This window comes from Myotis brandtii, unplaced genomic scaffold, assembly GCF_000412655.1.
Source record: "Myotis brandtii unplaced genomic scaffold, ASM41265v1 scaffold266, whole genome shotgun sequence".
NCBI classification, from domain to species: domain Eukaryota; kingdom Metazoa; phylum Chordata; class Mammalia; order Chiroptera; family Vespertilionidae; genus Myotis; species Myotis brandtii.
This window is the reverse complement of record NW_005360124.1, coordinates 2,601,725-2,607,724: the sequence shown is the minus strand read 5'-3', so window position 1 is coordinate 2,607,724 and position 6,000 is coordinate 2,601,725. Positions and strand designations below refer to the sequence as shown.

At 53.4% G+C, this 6,000-nt stretch overlaps 1 protein-coding gene and 1 pseudogene across 1 annotated transcript in view; both read right to left on the bottom strand.

Moving 5' to 3' along the window:
* Nucleotides 1-6,000, bottom strand: part of FRMD3 (FERM domain containing 3) — a 273,161-nt gene that overhangs the window by 197,047 nt on the left and 70,114 nt on the right. The window lies entirely within an intron of this gene.
* Nucleotides 740-6,000, bottom strand: part of LOC102257203 — a 65,532-nt pseudogene continuing 60,271 nt past the window's right edge.

Sequence of the window (6,000 nt, the reverse complement as noted above, 5' to 3'; positions counted from 1 at the left end):
TATTTATTTATTTATTTATTTATTTATTTATTTATTTATTTATTTATTTATTTATTTATTTATTTATTTATTTATTTATTTATTTATTTATTTATTTATTTATTTATTTATTTATTTATTTATTTATTTATTTATTTATTTATTTATTTATTTATTTATTTATTTATTTATTTATTTATTTATTTATTTATTTATTTATTTATTTATTTATTTATTTATTTAAAGCAGAACATGAATTGCCCTTATTACAGTACTAAAGGCTCAGTGCATGAAATTTGTACACGGGGGGGTGGATCCCCTCCACCCGGCCTGCACCCTCTCACAATCCGGGACCACTGGCTCCTAAATGCTCACCTGCCTGCCCGCCTGATCACCCCAACCCCTCTGCCTGCCTGCCTGATAGCCCCTAACCACCTCTGCCTGCCTGCCTGATAGCCCCTAACCACCTCTGCCTGCCTGCCTCATCACCCCTAACTGCTTGCCTGCCTGCCTGATCGCCCCTAACTACTCGCCTGCCTTCCTGATCACCCCTACCTGCCCCTGCCCATCGCAACAGCTTTGTCTGAAAGGATGTCCCAAATGCAGTCCAGAAGGTCGTTCAGCTGTCCAGTCTAATTAGCATATTACACTTATATTATTATAGATGTTGTCACAGGTCCATCTGTATTGTCCCACAACACAGCAGATCCAGCCCCAGAGTCAGCTCCCTAAGGCAGTAAGCAGGGCTGGGACTCCAGAATCCAGTAAGGCATGAGGTGGAACTGGCTAAGAGGTGGTCTTGGGGCCCAGGCAGGCTGTTCTCTCTGGCCCAGCTGTAGCCCACAGTCTAGGTGAGGCCCAGGATGGCCTGGAGCTCCTGGGCCTTGTCGCCAGGCAGTGAGCCCAGTGCTGAGTGGAAAGATGTCGGTGTGCTGTTCGGCCAAGAAGGTCAGGAGCAGCAGCAGCGTAGCCTTGGTGTCTAATGGGATCTTGTCATCAGCCTGAATGAGGCTGCAGATGCACAGGAGCTCGGGAGCCACATCTACAACCTGGTCGGAGCTGCCCTGGTACAGGAGGCTGAAGAGGTAGCCTACGGTGACTCACTCCTCCAAGTCCTCCTTCGGCAGCAGGGTGTGCGGCAGAGCAGTCAGCATCCGGGGCTCTGGTCTCCTTGTGGAACTGGCCATCAGTAGGTGGGCCAGTGCCCCACTAATGTTATTGTGGGCACGATCCTGGTGCTCCCATGCCCAAATGGGCAACAGGAGCCCCACCAGCTTGGAGAAGTATTCCTGGGCAGGGCAGCCCCCAGGCTCAGCCAGAAGATGGCATTGCTCCGCACTTCAGGGGTCGGTCTCCCAGGTGGCCTCAGCAGCACGGGGAGCAGGCAGGACACAAACTTGGCTAAGGCAGCACCCAGGCCCGGAATGGACTCCGCCAGCGTCCTCAGTGCAAAGGACTTCTCTGCCACTGTGCAGCCCTGTTTCGTCTTGCAGAGCAATAATGGCAAGAATCCAGCGAAGAAGGGGGCAAAAGTGTCTCCCTCTCGTAGCTGCCAGGGCAGGAATGGCCTCATCGGCGTACTCTAGCAACATGGCGTCATATTCAGCCTGGTCCTCGTCCCCCTCCTTCTCCTCAGTGCCCTGACAGGCTCTTCCTCTGCAGCACAGCCTTAAGCAGGTTGCAGAGCTCAGTAAGGCGCCCAGGAGGCTGCAGTGTGAGGGTCCCTCAGACGCGCAGCCGCCGTCAGGGCCTCCAGCACGGCCTTCACCACTTGGCGCTCCCGCTCCCTGGTTACCGCCTGCATGTAGGATGTCGCCCCCTGGTCCAGGTGGCCTGCAGAGCAGCAGTGTTGGGTTCTGAGGGGCACTTTGCCAGGCCTTGTGTAGTGCACAGCAGAACTGTCCAGGAGCCTCAAGGGCTCCTTTCACACGTTCAGGTGGAGGCACTCCAGAACTTCGAATACTTCTTCAAAGACACTCTCCATGTAGGGAAGGAGGGCCACACTGGCGTTCACAGAGATCTCCCCCAGGGCAGCACAGGTGTCGCCCTTCTCATCGAAGAAGGCATTTTCCACACTGCACCCTGAGATCTCTGAGTTACCCTCCTCCACTTCCTCCCTATCGCTCTCATCATCAAACGGAAGGAAGGAGCTGCTGCTGTAGTTCTGAGGCACAAGGCCCTCAGTGGAACGCATGACAACAGCATGAGTGTGGGGATTTCTGGCAGATAGGGTGCCAGGCCCTCACCCATCGGCCCGGATAAGGCTGCAAACAGGCTGCATGTGCAGCGCCTCAAGTCAGGGTCGTCTACCTGGTCACATAGGCTCAGGCCCAGCTGGTGGCATTCCCCAGCCAGGGGCCTCACAGTCTCCCCCACTGCTCATGCCAGCACCCCCAGTGTCTCCAGGTTCTGGATCCACAAAGGCTGAAGGACCAAATGGCCTAGCACCAGGAATTCCTGCAGGTGCTCCATGGCGGTGGGGAAGTAGGGCAGCAAGGAGGCCTAGGCAGCCGTGGCAATGGCCCCCAGGGCGCCACAGCCAGCTCCTTGGCCAGGGGGCTGTTGGGGCTCCTGGGGGGCTGCAGCATACACTCCATAAGCTCCGGAAGTAGGGCTGCACTTTCAGCCCTAGGTTCTCCACGAAATTAACATAGCAGGCCCTGGCTAGGTGGTGTGGGTGCCCAGGAGACACTGACTTCAGCTCGGCAAGGAGCGTGGCATACCCTCCCCTGAATAGCTGCCAATAGGAGGCCATAGGGTCTCTGAGAACTGGCCCAGGGCAAGCAACAAAGCATTATGCACAACGGATCCTCCAAGCCCTTGCACACAATCTGCAGTCGTGGGGGCAGCAATCTCTGCCTGATGTGGTCACCTGCTCCATCAGACAGCGCAGCCAGCACCAGGAGCCCAGCCTGGCACTGGTGTGGGTTGTCACTCTGCCAGGCCTCTTCCAGCATGAGCATCAGTGAGCTAAAGGGCGTCTCAGGGGGCAAATGGAGTGCCAACACAACCTGTACAGCAAAGTGCTTGGGTATCTCTCCCACCAGCCTAATCTCCAGTTCTTCCTCCTCTGATTCCCAGTCCTCCGGATCCAGCTGGCCCAAGAGGGGCCGGCAGCCATAATGGGGGAAAGGGTGTACAGCAAGGCGGGCAGGAGATAAGTCTTCATTAAGGCCTTGCTCTTGACTTTGACCAAAAAAGTGAGGCTGCAGAGCATACGAACACGTACTGCACCACCCAGAGCCATGTCTCCAGCCACCCTGAGGCAGAATGTGAGGATCCCAGAGAGCTGGAGGTGATGACAAGCATCTCTGACTCCAGCAATTCATCCAGGGCCTCGGGGCCTCACAGGCCTTCGCCTTATCTACAGCGATCAGAGTCTGCAAGGCGGTGGTGAGCTTGGGCACTAACATCCGAGCTGGAGGCAGCCATTAGTGCGGAGGTAAGGGGCCAGGGTGGTCAGAGGGCAGGGAGTAGAAGAGAAGCCCTGGCGAGCCCAACTCACCAAGGGTTTCCAGAAGCCCAGGAAGCTCCCAGTGGTGGGGTAGGAAGGCCTCAGGCCGGGAGGTCACCGCTACACTTAGCAGCATAGCCCCGTCTCTCTCTCAGGGACGTGGGACTGTGGGGTTTGTGCTGAGGAAGCTGCATGGGCTGAGGCCAGGCCTCCGGGCCTTCCTTCCAAAAATAGAGGCTGAGAGCTGGGCCGGGCTAAGGCTCACACTGTGCGCTGTCTCTGGCTGGGGTCATCAGCACCAGGGACTGAGGCTCTCCCGGTGCTCCGTGCTCTGCCGCCGGCCTCCGCCAGCGGGCGTTCAGTCGCTGCAGATCGGGAACTGGCAGGTCTGAGGATCGGTGGCCGAGGCCAGCAGGCCGCAGAGCCGGGCAGTGTGGCGGGTCCGAAGGGCCATCTGCAGCTGCTCCGTGGCCCGAGGATGCGCTCATGTCCGGCAGCAACAGCTCCCACAGAATCTGCTCAGGCCGCGGGCTCCAGGGCAGCAGTTGAGCGGCAGTTACTTGGCCGGGAGGTGGGAGGGACAGCGCGCGGAGGTGCTCCCCGTCTAGGAATCTTTAGACAACAAATGCCCGTCCATCTCACTGGGGCCCTGCTGACCCCATGACGTCACTCACTGTTTGCCAACCCCGGCTTCGCCGAGGTGAAAAGAGGTGCACACACATCTCAGCCCTAAAACCACTTTTGTTGGTGGTGGAAATTTTAACCAAGGCACAGACTTCCTCTCAGAGCTTTGTAGGAAAAGAAGATCCGGGGGGTAAGGGAGGGCAGGGGTGTGGCTCACTGAAATATTCCTAAAATGCTCAGATCACACCACCACCACCACCGCCGCCGCCGCCACCATCTCTAGAGTACAGAAATGTTCTCATTTCAATCTGGGCTGTTCTCTGAAAATTGTGCACTGGAGGCATTTACTGTATGTATTTTATGCCGCAATGTTTTTTAAAGCCATAACATGTTTATTCTTCACAGTGAATGCCCCTCTACAAAGCCTAAGCTGAAATTTAAAGAGATTCACTGAAGCACCCATAAAACACACACACACACACACACCCCAAGGCTGATGCAACCTGACCATTTTTTTTTTAAACTGAAGCAAGTAAATTATATGGCAAAGCCTGAAATGCCTGCCCCACCTCCGGGTGTATAGTGCGCGCGTGCGCGCGCGAGAACACACACACACACACACACACACACACACACACACACACACACACTGTGTCAGCTCTTCAGACACAGTCTGCCACATGCCACAGCCTCTTTCCTAGATATATTGTGACAGACTCTAAGCTAATGAGACCCTGACTGTCACCTACCATTTTTACATTTGTTTTTTCATGTTTTCTTCCCAAGACCATTGCCCAAAAGGCAATTATGGACAAAATGCATAGCACCAGCGTTCTTCCTCCTCCTCTTTGGAACAGCAGGTCCCCACGTGGCAGCCTGGAACAAAGAGCCTCAGCTCCCCAGAAAGGAGGGCTGGCCTCCAGGACACGGGGGCCGGGGTCTCGGTGGCCACCGGGTCAGGTATTGATGGGCCACAGCTGCTGCTGCAAAGCCTGCCTGCCCGTTGCCGTGGGCAAGAGAAACAGAATTGTAAGAAACTGACTTTCTAGAAAAACACCATGCTGAACTCAAGGGCCAGAGCCAGCAACTGGAACATCAGAAAGCTTGCAATGGGGAGATAATTCAAAGTGGAAGCAGTGTATAAAAACACTATTTCAAAGTGGACGGGGTAGAGGGCAATCTTTTCAAGTGGATAAAATGTAGACAATGAGGCTTTAATGAATGCCCATTTAATAAGTCCCCACAGATGAAAATTGGTATGTATAGAAGCTCTGTGGTATAAGCAATCCATTGCCAAATTATCCTCAATCCAAGAGCACTGAGCACAGGTCCCCTAAGCTATAAGCAATAGGTTTGCTTGTTTTTATGATGGGGGGAAAAATTACACACACACACACACACACACACACCTTACCTTTCAAACAAAGTCAGTGGACTTTTTCATAAAGGATTATTTTTGAACACTGGAGGAAGACCGGCTCCTTCAGTGATTATGTTGAAGAGGTGGATTAAGGGAGATTATATTGTCCTTTGTGCGTTTCCCTATTTTCCATTATATGCATGTGTTTATCAGAAAAGCTAGTTTTTGAACTTCTTTTAAGAGCCATAGAAGACAATGTTAAACTGCCTCAATGCACACATACACACGCACACAAATACACACAGCCCACACGTGTAAACCCTGACTACTCCCGTCATGGTTCCATGTTAATGGGAACAAGGATTACCTTGCCCGGATGGTTGTCAGAACCACCATGGAGTGTGGACTGCTGTCAGCCCAAGTGAGTGCCTGACAGGAATGCTGATGCGAACCTGTCACAGAAACACCATGGCTAGTCTGATGAGATGTGCTATGAAGTCAGCGGGAAGGTTTCACCGGGCAGGAGAGCAAAGTGGCCGCTGGCAGGGATGAGGTAAGAAGAGCTAGTCACTCCCCTGCTGAA